Below are 17880 nucleotides of genomic sequence, written 5' to 3'. Positions count from 1 at the left end.
CATTCGTCAAACTTGTATTAAGTATCTATTAAGCCAGGCACTGAGCTAGGTGCCAGAAATAAATATCTCAGCCCCAACCTTGAATAACCTCAATCTAGTTGGATAAAGAAACATGTAAAAAATAGTTGACTTCTAATGTGACGGGTGTTTTAATAGAGGTGTTTTCTAGAGATGAAGGGGATGTGGGAGCATGGAGACCCTAATTCTCTCCAGAAAATTTCACTGAGGAAGTCATATTTGAGGTGAGCCTTGAAGGACAGGTTATGCAGACAGGAAGGGAAGGTGAACATTTCAGGCACTTGCAAAGGCAACAATAAATAATATGCTTTAAAAATTTTTCATAAACAAGCTTGGTTTGTGATATGGTAAATCTTAATACCCCCAGGATATTGAGGCAAACTTATCCAGTAAAATAGCTGAGCAAAGTAGAAGTCCAGCCCCTCATAGCTGGTTGGTTTGGGGGCCAGGAATGGAGGAATCCTTGCCCATGTGCCTCCAGGAAAACGAATCCCCCACCACCCCATTCTCACCTGTGGGCTTTGCTCTGTGCTTGTGCCAATCAGGGTAATTGTATTGAGGGCTTGAAGTGCATGTGCTCTGACGTAGTAGGGGGTTCATATTTAAAAATCTAGTTTAGAAAATAGATTTGGGCAGGATAGACAGAGGTGGAAGGTATTCATGCTTTTTAGTGGTAGCTGAATGTTGTGGATAAAGTTTCCCAAAAATGGGATATAGAATGAGAATAAAATTACTGAGCTTAAGAAGATCTAGCAATAGAAATGATTTAGACAAAGTAAAGAAAGACCCAAAATTGGTTCAAAAACAGATATTTCTAAAAAAAAAGTCAAATGTGACAAATACCAAAGTGATAAAGTAAGAAGAAAACTGTAAAATTTCCAACTTGTAAATTAATAAAATATTTTATTTATGGCCATTGATAAGTTGTGTAAAAATATTCATACTTCCCAGATGAAAATGGAAAATTCTAAAAGTCACTAACATTAACCATGAAGTATTTCCAATGCCAGTATGGACATGATATGTCATAATAAAGTTAGAGTTCCTGTATATCGAGATGATAACCTAGCATGTTTTGAATAGCACAATTGAAATTCAAAAGATGAACTGGCTGCTCTTCTATACCTACACATTCTGCTTTTTCTAAACAGAACACATTTACTCTGTATTTCTATTTTTTTAAATTTAATATATGTAGTCTGGGAGCTGTCTGCAAGCACTTAGTGATACATGACTTAAGACTTCAAAGTAGCAAGGTTGTCCTACTCTGAAAGCTAATAATCATCTAACATCCCATTAACTAGAATTAATTTTGTCTGAACAGGGAAGCAGATATATGGTGAATAACAAGCCCCTTTGCCTAGGTTGTGTGTGTGTGCACATATACATAGACATATATGTATATTAAAATAATATATTTTAGAATATATTACAGATTATAGATATATGCTAAAAGATAATTATGTAAACTTCAAGCTACCTTTATGTTTCAGGTGTATTATATTAAGCAGTATTCCCTTTAAAAAGACCATATAAATAAGAATAATATTTGTTTACCCACAGGAAAAGAACAAAGAACCTCAGAATATCTGACTGAAATAATGATTTCTGTTAATAAAACATCTTACTATACATGGGATTATAAAAATCAGGAATGTGTCCTCAAAGAAAAGTCTTATCCCTAGTAGAATAAAAACTAATCCAAGGCAGGCGGATCTATTGAGTTCAGGAGTTCGAAACCAACATGGTGAAACCCCTTCTCTACTAAAAATACAAAAATTCGCGAGGCGTGGTGGTGCATGCCTGTAATCCCAGCTACTCGGGAGGCTACATGTTACATGCAACAACTATTTTTAATTATGTTTATTTAAAAACATTTAAAATCAGTATAGCTTTCTATTTTATTGCCCGTGGTTTAGGAGGCTTCAATCAACATTTGATATTGATAATGATAATGACCATACTATCAATATAAACCAAATACTCCATGTTACTTTGATCACACAATTATTTCTCTATCAATGTTTTGTTATTATCTAAGAAAAATAGTAATTAGATTTCCTTAAGCCCTTGGCATGAGATATACTCTATGCTTAATTTCAGTCCTGTGTTAACTGAATTAGTAGTTTCGACAGTTGTACTCTCAAGGTAACCTTGGTAAAGTATTCAGTTAAAGGGAGTACAGCCATTAAACCATATAGCTGGTTCTAAACTAGGCCTCTTTAAGGCCAAAGTTTGTGCTCTTAATCACTATGCTGAAATCAGCAAACTCAAAAGATTGTTAACCAACACATCTATGTGTTAACAAAAAATGCATACTCTCACTTTGAATATTTGATGGCAAGAGGGAAACGTGTTTGCCCTTTATTGTCCCTACCTGCCTCAACCACTCTTGATGGATTTTGAAATACAAAATAAACAATTTCAGTCCAGGCACAGTGGCTTACGCCTGTAATCCCAACATTTTGGGAGGCTGAGGTGTGTGTATCACCTGAGTTCAGGAGTTCTAGACCAGCCTGGCCAACATGATGAAACCCCGTCTCCACTAAAAATACAAAAAATTACCCTGGAGTGATGGTGGGAGCCTGTAATCCCAGATACTCAGGAGGCTGAGGCAGGAGAATCTCTTGAAACCGGGAGGCAGAGTTTGCAGTGAGCCGAGATCGCACCACTGCACTCCAGCCTGGGGGACAGAGTGAGACTTTGTCTCAATAAATAAAGTAATTAATTAATTCATACCAGAGAAAAGAATGAGAGGTGTATCAGAGAATAGAATAAATTTCAGAAAATGTTTCAAAGATGAAGGTATATGCAGGTAGATTTTCAGATGAAAGAGCAGGAATACAACACAACCAAAGGCCAGAATATGTCATAAAAATATTGCTGAGTAGGCTGAACATATTCTCTTGAAAATTGCCCAAGGAGGATTTGGGCTCAAAGTCAACTGGTAGAACAAAGGGCCAAAGTGAAAAATAAGACTGAAAACAAGAAGATTCATTAAAAATATTTACATACAATAAATTTACCAGTTAGTAACTTAATTTCTTCTCCAGAACCAAAGCAAAAACAGGCAGACATTTCCCCAGCTATGACACTTGATAGCATGCACTAAGATTATGAAATAATATGTTTGGAGAGAGCCAAAGTATGACACTAAAGTAAGCACTCTCCACATAGTCTTATTATTTTATTTGTGTGGCCCACAGTTTACCAGACAACTATCTATCTATTCCTCCAGATCTATCAGTCAATATGCCCCATTCCATCCCATACTTTGCTTCAAGTTAAAGTTCTCAATTGCCCAAGGAAACAGATCTACATAAAAAGAGTCAAAGGAAATCACACTTTCATAATAGCTGTCTTAAATATGTACAGATAATTAAGAATCACTATATATAATATTAGAAGCATCAAAGTTAAAATTTAAAATAAGCATAGTAAAAGTGATCATTGGAAAAAAATACGACTCCAAGAACAGAAAACAGCCTTTAAAAATCTTTAGACAGGGAGAGGGATAGCATTAGGAGAAATACATAGTGTAAATGATGAGTTAATGGGTGCAGCAAACCAACATGGCACATGTATACCTGTGTAACAAACCTGCACATTGTGCACGTGTACCCTAGAATTTAAAGTACAATAAAAAAAGAAAAAAAAAGCTTTAGTTATATAATCAGTGATTTTAAGAATATATCATAAAATAGTAAAATAATAACAGAATGATATTTATTTAAACATAAACAAGAAAAAGTTCTTAGAAAAAAATTCTCCAAAAAGAATAAAATTAAACTACAAAATAGAGTAGAAGAAAGTTCCTAAAGTATTTTAAAAATGCAGAAAGAGAAAATATGAAAGAAAGAATAAACAAAACAGAAGAATCTTCTAAGAAATCCAACATGTGAGAGTAGAAGGGAACAAAGAAAAATGAAAGGGGAGTGGATGCATCAGGCAGAATTCCTGATTTTACCCCAAGACTGTGAATATGATGAGATATGATGAGATTTCACTCCCGTGACTATATTACATTCCTTGGCAAAAGGGATTTTGCAGATGTAATCAGTTAACTTCAAGTTAATCAAAAAGGATATTGTCTAGATAAGCTCAATCTAACGGTACAAGGCTTTTAAAAGCAAAGGATCTTCTCTGGCTAATAACTGAAAAGGAAGTGAGAGATTTTAAGCATTGAGGGGATTCAACCTGTCATCTCTGGCTTTTAAGATGGAATGCGGCAGTGTGCCAAGGAACACAGGTAGCTTTTAGAAGCTGAGAGTGGTACCTGGATGATAGCCATCGAAGAAACAAGGACCTCAGTTCTGCAGTCACAAGGAACTGAATTCTGCCAACAACCTGAAAGAGCAAGGAAACAGATTCTCCCCTACAGCCCCCAGAAAGGCATAGCCCTACTAACTAAATTGTGATTTCAGCTTTGTGAGGTCCTAATTGTAGAACCCACTGGAACCCACCTGAACTTCTGACCTAAGGAACTGTAAGGTAATAAATGGGCATTGCTTCAAGTCATCAGATATTTGGTAATTTGTTACATAGCAATAGAAAGCTAACAGAAGGGAAATGACGATGGATGATTATGATTATTATGGTAATAGAGAATTCCACAGATCTGAGCAGGCCATGAGTTTTCAAATCAAAATGACCCAAGCGGGGAATAGAAGCTACTTACAGAAAAATTAAGACTGAATGGATATTAGAGGCTGTAGACCACCAGTGACTAAGTGTCCAGTTTTTTAATCCAGACATTCTAATTTGAATCCTGACATGGCCACTTAGTAGCTTTGTGATCTTGGGTATGTTACTTAACCTGTCAGTGCCCAAGTTTCTTTTTTGTAGAATGGGTATAACAATATTACTGCATAGGGCTGTTGTAAGAATTCAATGATTACATACATATAGATATGATGTAGGTACAAATATAAATATAAATATAGCTTTGGTGCTAATAATTTCTGGCACAAATTAACCACTTGATATGTTTAAGCCCTTATTTTCAGATATTTCATCAACAACACTAAATACTCAAAGGTAATGAAATAATGTCTTCAAGTTTCTCAAGGGAAAACATATTTCAAAATTAGAATTTCAAGTACTGTAAAACTATTAAGCAGATTTAAAACCAAGATATTTTTAGACATGTTTATATAATATACCTGCTATAGGAAAATTTTTTTGAATCTATAATACTACAAGAATATGAGGAAAGGAAAGATGACTTGAGATCCAGGCAATGAACCAAACTTGGGTGGTAATAAGGGAAAATATCTGAATGATTGTTTTTCTCTAAAAATAATTACCTGTCTATATTGTAGCAAGGAGGCAATATTAGTTAAAATAATGTATACTATGTATATTGTTTAGAAGTTTTCATTTCAATCTATATCCAACCCATGGTAAACTTAGTAATGGTTTCAGGATAAAATATCAAAATTACCAGCTTGATAACATGAAGGTAAAGTGGAAAGTAGAGGGAAAAAATTGGAGACTGCAGTTGGAATGATAAATGTATTATTTAAAGTTTAAAACGCAACCAACAGAAGAAAATAATTGCAATAAAAATAAAATAAGGGCCCAGCGCAGTGCCTCACGCCTGTAATCCCAGCACTTTGGGAGGCCAAGGCAGGTGGATCACCCGAGGTGGGGAGTTCAATATCAGCCTGGCCAACATGGTGAAACCCTGTCTGTACTAAAAATACAAAAAAAAAAAAAAATTGGCCAGGCGTGGTGGCGTGGGCCTGTAATCCCAGCTACTTGGGAGGCTGAGGCAGAAGAATCACTTAAGCCCAGGAGGTGGAGGTTGCAGTAAGCTGAGATCACGCCATTGCACTCTATCCTGGGCAAAAAGAGCCAAACTCCGTCTCAAAAATAATAATAATAATAAATAAAATAATAAATAAAAAATAAAATAAGAAGAGTAGGAGGAGAACAAAAGATGTAAGTGAGCTACTCCCAAACACACCTATTTTTCTCCTGATGCTTTGGGTAGCTGCTGCACTGCCTGAGCCAACCTCTCCATTACTTCACTAGAGCCCACTCAGCTTCTTTTCAAGAAGGACATTACTCTGAATTCCCCCTTCTCCCTTCTGCATAATCATTTTTCTTCCTTTCCTGGATCCTTCCCATTGATGTACACACATAAGTTCTTACACCCTAACAAAACAAATGAAAACAAAAACTTTTCTTGACCATATATCCTACTTCAGTCAACTACACCCCATTTTTCCAATCCCCTTAGAGCAAAACTCCTCAAAACTGACTGGATTCATTGTCTTGGACTCCTTTCCCTGCACTCTCTCTTGACCATACTCCAATCTAGCTTTTCCCCCAACCTCTACATTTAGACTCTCAGAATAATGCCTGAAAATAACAGCTACAATAAAAGTGACATTTTATGATAAGCAATCAAAAGATAACTTTTTTAAATTGGTAAAGCATAAAATAGAGATGTAACCATATTAGTTACTTAAGAATATCTGAAGGAGAGCAATAATTCAAAAAGATTTTCCCTGAACAATGGGTCAAGGGTTAGGAGAGAAGAGCCTAGTAATTTTTACGTTTCACCACAAGTTCTTCTGATCTCATTGACTGGTTAATATGTGTACATCTGATTTGAGAAAATAATTTTAATTTATAACAGTGTTCACTTTCTGCTGTTAGCTACAGAAGTTTCAGATTGCCACACAGGAAACTAAGAGTTATCTTTTTAAAAAGTCATTGGTCTTTATGATACCTAAGAGAAGAAACTTCTATTATAGTTGGATACTTTTACTCAGGAAAATGCTATTACTAATTATCTGAGGACCTAAAATGACAGACCAACATAAAATGACAATAGAGGGCTGATACAAAATGACAGCCTCAGGATTTTAATCTCATGCTCTTCCAAGTGACATTTATAATCAGTACATTTTAAAAATCATTATCTGTTATAATGCAAAAATGTAACTGTGTAATAACAATAATTACAACAACATTAGCCACTGGATAACATGTGGATAGGACCTGGATCAGAAAATGTTCTGAACTGGCCGGGTGCGGTGGCTCATGCCTATAATCCCAGCACTTTGGGAGGCCAAGGTGGGCAGATCACCTGAGATCAGGAGTTCGAGACAAGCCTGACCAACATAATGAAACCCCCTCTCTACTAAAAATACAAAAATTAACCGGGCATGGTGGCATGCACCTGTTATCCCAACTACTTCAGAGGATGGGGCAGGAGAATCACTTGAACCTGGGAGGCAGAGGTTGCAATGAGCCGAGATCACACCATTGCACTCCAGCCTGGGCAACAAAGTGAGACTGTCTCAAAAAAAAAAAAAGAAGAAGGAAAGAAAAGAAAAGAAAGAAATGTCTAAACAAGATATTGCACAGCCTATGAGGAGGAGAGCAAGTGAGGACCCCTTAGTGCCCTTCTTGGTCAGCTAAAGCACAGAAAAAGATAGCATAACTCAAATGCATGACCCAGGAATAGGGAGATTCCCATTTCACCTGAATCAAACACACACATGCATACACAAATACACACCACACACACACACACAACACACACACACACACACCACACACACACACATCACACACACCACACACCACATACACATACGCCACACACACACAGCACACACCACACACACCACACACACACACCACACACACACCACACACACATGCGCCACACACACCACACACACACACCACACACACCACACACACACACACACACACCCCACACACACACACCACACACACACACACACACACCACGCCTCCTGTAAATTTTTCACATGGGAAGATCTCATGTCTTTTCAAGATGAGTAATAATCAAAAAAGATTCAGCACAGGATCTATGCAAAGAATTACTAGTACATAGAAGAAAAGAAACAGACTTTTTTAATTAAGAAAGTTTTCCTGTGGATCAGTTAAAAATTTAGGCAAAGGATTTTCCCAATCACTCAAAAAGACAAACTTACAAGTTCCGATATTTAAAACAGCTCATGTGGTAGTTCTATTTTTAATGTTTTTAAGAATCTTCATACTGTTGTTCATAATAGCTATACTAATTTATATTTCCACCAACAGTGTGCAATAGTTTCTTTTTCTCTATGCCCTCACCAACATTTGTTATCTCTTGTGTTTTTGATAATAGCCATCCTAACAGACATAGGGTGATATCTCATTGTAATTTTGATTTGTATTTCCCTGATAATTAGTGAAGCTGAGAACCTTTTCATAACCTGTTGGCCGTTTTTATGTTTTCTTTTTAAAAAAATAAAGTCTATTCAGGTCCTTCACCCATTTTTCAATAAGATTATTTGTTGGGGGTTTTTGGTCATGTTTCTTATATATTTGGAATATTAAACACATTATCAGATACATGGTTTGCGAGTATTTTCTCCCAATGTGTAGGCTATCTTTTTATTTTGTTGATTATTTCCTTTAGTATGCAGAAGCTTTTTAGTTTGATGCAGTCCTGCTTGTTTATTTTTGCTTTTGTAGCCTGAGCTTTTGGTGTGATATCAAATGATTATTGCCAACTGCTTTGGTTTTAATGTTTCCCTCCAAAATATACACACTGTAACTTAAACTACCAGCATTTCGATCATAACAATTTAACAAGTCTCCAGGAAGTTCCAGATTTTCCCTTACATTCTTGTCTTCTGGGCTCTCCAAACTGTTCCAACCTCTGCTGGTTATCCAGTTCCAAAGCTGCTTCCACATTTTCAGCTGTTTTTATAGCAATGCCCCACTCTTGGTACTAATTTTCTATATTAGTTCATTCTCACATTACTATAAAGAAATACCTGAGACTGGATAACTTAGGACAAGAGGTTTAATTGGCTCACGGTTCCACAGGCTGTACAGGAAGCATGGCTTGGGAGGCCTCAGGAAACTCCTACTCATGGCAGAAGGAAAAAGCTTGAGTAGGCATCTTCACAAGGCTGGTGAAGGAGGAAGAGAGAGAAAGGGAAAATGCTACACACGTTTAACCAACCAGATTTTCTGAGAACTCTGTCACAAGAACAGCACCAAAGGGATGGTTCTAAACCATTCATGAAGGATTCGCTCCTATGATCCAGTCACCTCCCACCAGGCCCCACCTCCAACATTGGGGGTTACAATTCAACATGAGATTTGTAATCAGACACAGATCCAAACCATATCACCCTCATAAACAGAATTATAGTCCCTTATAATACTATAATCTCAATAGTCTTACAGTCCTTTATAAAAAAGCTTGAGGGAGTAAGTTCATCCCATTTGCCATTCTATCCTTTGCCATGTGAGGATGCAGCATGTGGGCTTTTACTAGAGACCAAATCTGCCAGACCCTGATCTTAGACTTCCCAGCCTTTAGAACTGTGAGACTTACATTTATATTATTTGTAAATTAATTATTCTGTGGTATTTCATTATAGGAGCAGGAATGGACTAAATACCTAAATTAGTACCAAGAAGTGGGATACTTCTGTAACAAATACCTAAAAATGTCTAAGTGGCTTTAGAACTGAGTAATGGGGTGGATAGTAAAGGGTTATTCTGGTGAGGGCTCAGAAGAAGAGATTCAGGCTGTAGAAAGGGCCCCAATCTTCTTAGAGATTACTTAAATAGCCATGATTATAATGTTGGTAGAAATATAAACAGTAAAGGGCATTCTGATGAGGTCTTAAGTGAAAATGAGGACTATCGTATTGGAAACTGGAGGAAAAGCCAACCTTATGATAAAGTGGCAGAGAACTTAGCTGAATATTGTCCATGTCCTAGGGCTTTGTGGAAGGCAGAGCTTGTGAGCAGCTACCTAGGATATTTGGCAGAAGAAATCTCTAAGCAAAATTTTGAGGGTGTGCCATTGCTTCTCTTGGCTTCTTATAATAAAATGCAAAAAGACAGAAATGAATTCACGACAAAATTTATAGTCAAAAGGCAAACAGAACTTAGAGACTGGAAATTTTTTAGCCTAGTCAGTCCGTGATGAAAGAAAACACATGTTCAGGAGAGAAAACCAAGGGTATGCTGAGTGAACGTTTCATAAGGAGATTAGTATGGACAGAAGGAAGGCAGATGCTCTTCAGCAAGACAATAGAAGAATGACCCCAAAAGCATTTTGGAGATTATTGAGGCTTCTATAACCATCACTGGCTGAGAGTGTCAAGACCTAAGAGGCATAACTATATCAAAAGAGGGGCCTTGGACATCAGCAAGACCTCAGCACTTGCTGTCCTACACTGCCTCAAATATCTGCTCTCTGAATTCTGGCACAGACTCCTCAGCTGTCCTACCTGTGGCTCCAGCAGGCCCAGGTACAGCTCCAGCCACTCTTCCAGAGGTCACAAGCAGTAAACCTTCGCAGTGTCCATGTGATGCTAACTCTGCAGACACAAAATGTGGACAAGCTGTGAAGGCATGGCTACTTGTACCTAAATTTCTAAGGATACGCCAGAGAGCCTCAAGATCCACAGAGAGAACTGCCACAAGGGTGAAGCCACCACAGAGAGCCCTCACTAAAACAATATCTATTATAGCCATGGAGCAGAACTACCCCTGCAACCTCAGAACTATAGAGCTACCAGCATGCCACCCTTGGAGAGCTGCAGGCACAAGACTCCAATCCCTCAGAACTGCCATATGGGCTGCCCCCAGCAAAGCCAAGGAAGTGGGGCTGCCTGAAGCCTTGGTGGCCCAAGCCCCACTAGAGTGTGTCTGGAAAGCAGGACATGGACTCAAAAATTATTTCTCAAGCCTCAAGATTAATATTGTTTGCCCTGTTGGGTTTTAGACTTACTTAGGACCTATTACCTCTTTTTTCTTTTGTGCTGTTCTCTTTGAAATAGAAATGTCTGTCCTGTGCCTGTCCAACCATTGCATTTTGGATGTACATAACTGATTTGATTTCACAGATTTACAGTAGAAGAGCAATTTCCTCAAGATGAAACACATCTTTGGGACTTATGTATATCTGATTTAGATGATATTTAGAAGAGATTCTGGATTCTAGACTTTTGAATTGGTACTAAAAAAAGTTAAAACTTTTGGAGCTACGGGGATAGAATGAATGTATTTTGTATGTAAGAAGGACATAACTTTTGGGAGGCCAAGGGTGGAATGCTGTGGTTTGAATCTATGTGCCCTTCCAAAACTCATATGTTGAAACTTAGACCCCAAGGTGATGGTGTTAAGAGGGAGGGCCTTTAGCAGGTGATTAAGGCATCAGTACTCTCTCAGGAATGAGATTAGTGCCTTTATATAAGAGGTTTCAGAAATCTACCCAGCCTTTCCATCTCCTCCACCATGTGAAGACACAGTGTTCATTGCCTTTTGCCCTTTGCCCTTTTCCACCATGCAAGGATTCCCCAAGTAGATTACATCAATGGGACAAGCCCTCAGTAGACACCAAATCAGCTGGCACATCATCCTGGACTTCCCAGCCTCCAGAGCTTTGAGAAATCCGGATATTTTGTTATGGCAGCCCAAACTGACAAATACACTGAGACTGATATTAAGGAGTTTTTCTCCTGTGTTTTCTTCTAGAAGTTTTACAGTTTCAGGTCTTATTTTTAGGTCTTTAATCCATTTTCAGTTAATTTTTGTGTATGGTGTAAAATAAGGGCCCCATTGTATTCTTTTGCATGTGGATATCTAGTTTTCCCAACACCATTTAGTGAGGAAACTATTCTTTTTCCCATGTGTCTTCTTGGTGGCCTTGTTGAAAATTAGTTACCCTTGCTTAGGTTTATTTATTTCTTGGCTCTTTATTCTGTTCTATTGGTCTGTGTGTCTGTTTTCATGTCAGTACTGTATTCTGATTACTATAGCTTTGCCCTATTGAAACCAACCCAATAGTCTCATAGATAGTTTTTTTTGCGTAAACATAGAAATTGACTCTTCTGGTCTTAAAGCTTGAAACTTACATTCATTTTATCTGACTTCCTTTCTCAGGAAAGGACCCCCAGGCCTCTCAAAATACCAAATAACTGAAACTCACCAGATCATCACATCCAGACAATGAGAAGCCCTGCCCCTCATTCATCATGATTGATTCCTTGCCCTTTCCCAGTTCCTGTTTCCCTATACATAGTTAAATTTCTTCCCTGCTATAGAAACCCCGTCTCTACTTTGAATACAAAAATTAGTCAGGCGTGGTGGCGCGTGCCTGTAATCCCAGCTACTTGGGAGGCTGAGGCAGGAGAATTGCTTGAATCCAGGAGGGGGAGGTTGCAGTGAGCCAAGATCGCACCACTGCACTCCAGCCTGGGCAACAGAGCAAGACTCCATCTCAGAAAAAACAACAACAACAACAAAGAAAGAAATTCCTAATTTTAATCAGTCAGGGAGATGGATTTGAGGCTGATCTCCTATCTCCTTAGCTGCAGCACCCAATTACAGTTTTCTTCCTTGGCAATAATCATTGTCTCAGGGATTGGCCTTTTGTGGGGTGAGCAGCAGGAGCTAGGCCAAACCTCTGGTGTTTCAGTAACAATATAATTTGAAATCAAGACGTATGATGCTTCCAACTTCATTTTTCTCTCTCAAGATTGTTTTGGCTATTCAAGGGCTTTTTTGGTTTAGTGCAAATTTTAGGATTTTTTTTTCTATTTCTGTGAAAAATATGATTGGAATTTTGATAGGAATTGTGTTGAATGTGTGTGTTGCTTTGGTTGTATGGACATTTTAACAACATTCATCCTATCAATCTATAAACATACCTTTTTATTTATTTGTGCCCACCAATCTCACTACTGGGTATATTCCCAAAAGAAATTAAATCAGCACCTTCTAGAAATATCTGCATTTCCATGTTTATCGCAGCACTATTCACAATAGCCAAGGTATGGAATCAAACTAAGAGTTCCTCAGTGGATGAACAGACAAATAAATGGGTATAATGGAATATTGTTCAGTCTTATAAAAGTAAAGCCTGTCCTTTAAAACAACATATGTAAATCTGGCTAGGGACAGGGAGGGAAGGAGGTCAAAGAGTATACATTTGCAGCTATGTAGGATACATAAATCTAAAGAGCTAATGTACAGCATGAGGACAATCATTGATAACAATTTATTGTATATAGAAAAATTGCTAAGAGAGTTTATTTTAGGAGCTGTTACCACACATACATACACAAAGGTAACTATGGAAGGTGATGAGTAGAATAATATGCTTGACTACAGTGTTCATTTCACTAGTGTATGTGTAGCAAAATTTCATGTTGTACACCTTAATGTATACAATTTAAAAGGAGAGAGAAGACAAAAGAGTTCAAAGCAAAAGAGGTTCAGCAAAAAATGGTAAGATAACAACAACGACAAAAAAAGATCAAAGATGGCAGGAACTAAGAGTTAGCCTTGACACTAAAGTTAAAATTGAGCATGTGTAGGGTTTTTTCCCTATTCTTATCCTAGAAATAGAGAACTCAGGGCAAGGCTCCTGATCCCTGAGACAGATTCTGTAAGATGTTTTTCACTCCCTCATTCACTTGGTATAAAAGACATAAGAAATAAAATCAGAGTCCTTATTTTGTAATCGTGTCACAAAAGGGCTGAGCTAGCAATTTACATAAGCCAGTATTTTTCTTGTCTGCAAAACTGCTTATGAGAACATTTCCACCTTGTACAGACAGCTTTGGATGATATGTTGTTCACCACTGGGTTATTTTAACCTTGACTTCAATTTGGGAGACAGGAATCATGAGGGGTGAGCTAAGCTTCCAATGCCCTTTCCAGCCAATTTTGTTGGTTCTGAGTTTTGTAAAAATACTACTGTGTGTACTAGATCAAGTGGGACAATAAGCAGAAGCTGAAGAGACACAGCTCACTGTATGACATTCCCCTCACAGGTTTTCTCTTACTTGTCTGCTGGAGTGCTCACTTTGAGAGGCCTGGGCCCCCAAGTTGTCCCAGGCAACAAGAGAAAAAGCAGAATGTCCTGCTTCTACACCTTGTGGTCTAGGAAAAAAAAAAGAAATCATAATTCACCCATGTACTTCACCCAGCTGCCTCACAGCCTTCCTTACTAGACAGTGCTGAACTTGATCAGTAATATTTGGGGATTTCAGTTTGTGCTGTAGAGTATTTCTAAATCCCAAAGGAAACCAAACATAAAATGCAGCAATCCTTTTCTATTTTTTTCTAGGGAAAAGGTATTAAAATTGAAACATTAATATCAAAAGCAAAGAACTTCCAAATGTAAACACATTATCCTAAATATGTAAAGATTCCTATTTAAATAAAACACCAGTTTTAAGGACTTTTGTGGAAATTACCTTCTTTTCATAGCAGCACTTCTGTGTCTCCCCCAAATCCTTGAAAACACTCACATGGAAGTGTAATTCCTCAAATATTTTTGATACAATACTGATGGTCTCAATCCAGAATGTTAGTACTCCCAGAATGCCCCCATTCTTATCTGCCCCTATACTGCTATGGTCAGCAAAAATGGGAAAAATAATTATAAAATTAAGTGCAAAGTATATACATTTGTTTGGATTGTTTAGTAATAGTAAAAAAAGGCAGGTAAAATAAGATATAAAAAAGATACAAATCAATGAAATGAATTCCACTAGACATAGTATGAACCCATACAGATATTATTAAGAACACTAGGCTTTTTTTCAATTACATTCTTTTTTGGTTGATACCAAGCAATAACATAATAATCACAGCAAATTTTAACAAAAAGTGAGAAATAAAAATTATTTTCAAGATTCCAAAAGCAATATATCAATGAAGTTCAAAATGTAAAGGTTAAGAATGGATATCATAGATATTAGTCTAACATAATATATTGGAATATGCACATCAGGGATGCATGTTCTAGATCTTACTCTGAATTTATTCCACAAACTTTCTCTATAGACTAGTTTTGAATGCATGTGTAATTTAGGTAACAGAAAAATAAAAATTAGAAATAATATTTGATGATATAATTTATATATACAGGTTTTATATTTTTATAAGGTATATTTCTGATATTTATATAAACTAAGAAAAAATCTTAGTTCTATCTACACGAGAATAGGCAACTAATAGCTTCCTGAGGGGCAGAGGAGTATTACACAGATTAGCCAATCCTCAAGCCCAACAACTGCTTATTTAGTTGCGGTTTTGAAAAGTGGGAGAAGAATTTATTAATTCATGTACCCTCTAGGGAAAAAAATATCCGATAACCACAGACAAGACAAGAAATGTTAATTTTTCTGCCCTGAGCATATAACCAGTACAAAAATATGTTGCCTGCTTGATATTTAAATACCATTTAAATGTTTCTGTGCATCTGAAATTTATGTTCAAAACTAATACAACAATGTTAAATGATGAAGTAGTAAGATATAACTTATATTTTATGATTCAAAAAATAGTGTCCCCAGAATAAAATGTTGACATATTTTAGTACATGGAAACTTTGGGCATAGGATTATCTTAAGGGAAAAAAATAGAAACAAAACTGATTGGGAGTTAAAAATTTAAAAGACTCTTTCTTCATTGGGTCAACTATTTATTTGATATTAGATAAATTGCCTAATACAATATAACATTGCACATCAATAATAGGATAGAAGCTAGATAAATTATTTTCTTTTCTTTCCCTAAGAAGAAATATTAAGGTTTCTATATATCTGGCAGATAGATCTCTGTTCCATATGTTTAAATATTAAGCACATATACCAGTGTAATTTCTAGGCCATAATATGAAGTGGACCTAATTTGCATTTATTTCTAGGTTTTCTATATACCCTCCCTTTTCCTTTGGCAAATTCATTCCAGGAATACCTTTAAGTACCAGTGCGAAATCAATAAATTCTTCAAAAGAAATGCCCATGTTTTGTCGTCTCTATTCAGGGAATAAAAATATACTGAACTGAGCAATCATGGTAGAATGCAAAGAGCATGGGCTTCAACTTCGATGTTTTTTTAAGTCTTACTAGCTATGCAGACTTAAGCAAGGTGTGTGAATTCTCTGAACCATAATTTCCTAGTATGTTCCAGGGATCATAATACCATGCTTTTAGAATTACAGGAAAGATTAGGGAAAAAAGTACTTAACACAGAGGCCAGCACATAGTAGGTGACAGCTGCCAATGAAATGTAGTGACAGAGCCTTTTGAGATTTATATATATATTTTTTTTAATTATACTTTAAGTTCTAGGGTACATGTCCACAACGTGCAGATTTGTTACATATGTATACGTGTGCCATGTTGGTGTGCTGCACCCATTAACTCGTCATAGGTGGGAATTGAACAATGAGAACACTTGGACACAGGAAGAGTCTTTTGAGATTAATGGTTGTGATGGTTAATTTTAATTATCTGTCAATTTGACTGGGCCATGTAATACCCAGATAAACATTATTTCAGGGTGTGTCTATGAGGGTGTCTCTAGAAGGTATTTGTTGAGTTGGTGGCCTGAGTAAAACCAATAGCCCTCCCCATTGTTGGTAGGTATCATCTATTAAGGACCTGAATAAAACAAAGGACAGCTGAAGGAGATATTTGCTTCTTATTTTCTGCTTTATTGCATGAGCTGAACATCTCATCCCATTCTCTTCTGCCCTCACCCTGTCCTATTTTTACCACAGGCTCCCCTGTTTCTCAGGCCTCCAGACTGAAGCTGAATTATACCACCAGCTCTCCTCGGTCTCCAGTTTGCAGACAATAGATCATGGGACTTCTCAGCCTCCATAATCACAGGAGTCAATTCCTCATAATAAATCTGTCTGCCCCCCGCTGTGTGTGTGTGTGTGTGTGTGTGTGGTGTGTGTGCTCTGTGTGTGTGTGTGTGTGTGTGTGTGTGTTTCAGGTGCGTCTGATCCCAATACCTATGCTTTTAACCACTATAAATGGAGAAACATTACAACAGGAAACCAAGAGTTGAGAAAGAATTGTAGTGAGGAGGTGGATAAATGGGGATGTTTCCCTACCTTGAACTCAAACCAGTTAGATAGTTGCTACTTGGGAAGCTAATCCACTTATATTAAATATATATAATATAGATGACTATAACAGTTTTGTCAAAAGAGCAAAACTGGGTTATATACACCTTTGACAAAAATTAGCATGAGTGTAGTTACTTCCTAAATACATCTTTCTTTTCATTTAGTTGCTTGGTAAGCAGATACTGCCCCAGCTTCTGTGTTCTCCAAACCACAGATACAAATATCTGGATTTCCAGGAGGTTTCATGAAGTGCCTCTTAATAGATATGAGATGAGAAAAACACCCACCCCAACACACACACACACACACACACACACACACACACAGCCCACTAGCACCTTGGGGAAGAGGAAGAACATAAAGCCTACCATGTATGAAGAAATCTATCTCCCACTGCCTAGCCTCTCCAACTTTAATCCCTTTATTGCTTTTGGATGGGTGAGGATGTGTGAGGAAACAAGTGGACAACACTAGTTTGGGGCTATTTCATTTGTAAGTCATGTCTCAGTATTCTATCTCACTTTCTCATGTGTAGGAGTAAATAGAATCTGTCTTCTTGGAAATTTGCCTAAACTCAAGATTACAAGAGGTCCGTGTTAACATTTCTTGAAACCAAATGTGGCACATATATACCATGGAATACTATGCAGCCATAAAAAAGGGTGAGTTCATGTCCTTTGCAGGGACATGGATGAAGCTGGAAACCATCATTCTCAGCAAACTAACACAGAAACAGAAAACCAAACACTGCATGTTCTCACTCATAAGTGGGAGCTTAACAAAGAGAACACATGGACACAGGGAGGGGAATGTCACACATCAGGGCCTGTCAGGGGGTGAGGGGTTAGGGGAGGGATAGCATTAGGTTAAATACCTAATACAGATGACAGGTTGATAGGTGCAGCAAACCACCATGGCGTGTATAT

General features: G+C 37.3%; 1 long non-coding RNA gene across 1 annotated transcript in view; it reads left to right on the top strand.

The window, feature by feature from the left end:
• The window catches only part of LOC130541760 (uncharacterized), a 51927-nt gene extending 35184 nt beyond the window's left edge, over positions 1-16743 (top strand). The window contains exon 3 of the long non-coding RNA XR_008955863.2: positions 16598-16743. This is a non-coding gene — a long non-coding RNA (uncharacterized LOC130541760). The remainder of the gene's footprint in view (positions 1-16597) is intronic.
• Positions 16744-17880: the final 1137 nt, after the last annotated feature.

The sequence above is a fragment of the Pan paniscus genome, chromosome 7 (genome assembly GCF_029289425.2).
Source record: "Pan paniscus chromosome 7, NHGRI_mPanPan1-v2.0_pri, whole genome shotgun sequence".
NCBI lineage: Eukaryota > Metazoa > Chordata > Mammalia > Primates > Hominidae > Pan > Pan paniscus.
The sequence above is the reverse complement of the archived record's forward strand: the minus strand, read 5'-3'. Positions and strand labels throughout refer to the sequence as shown.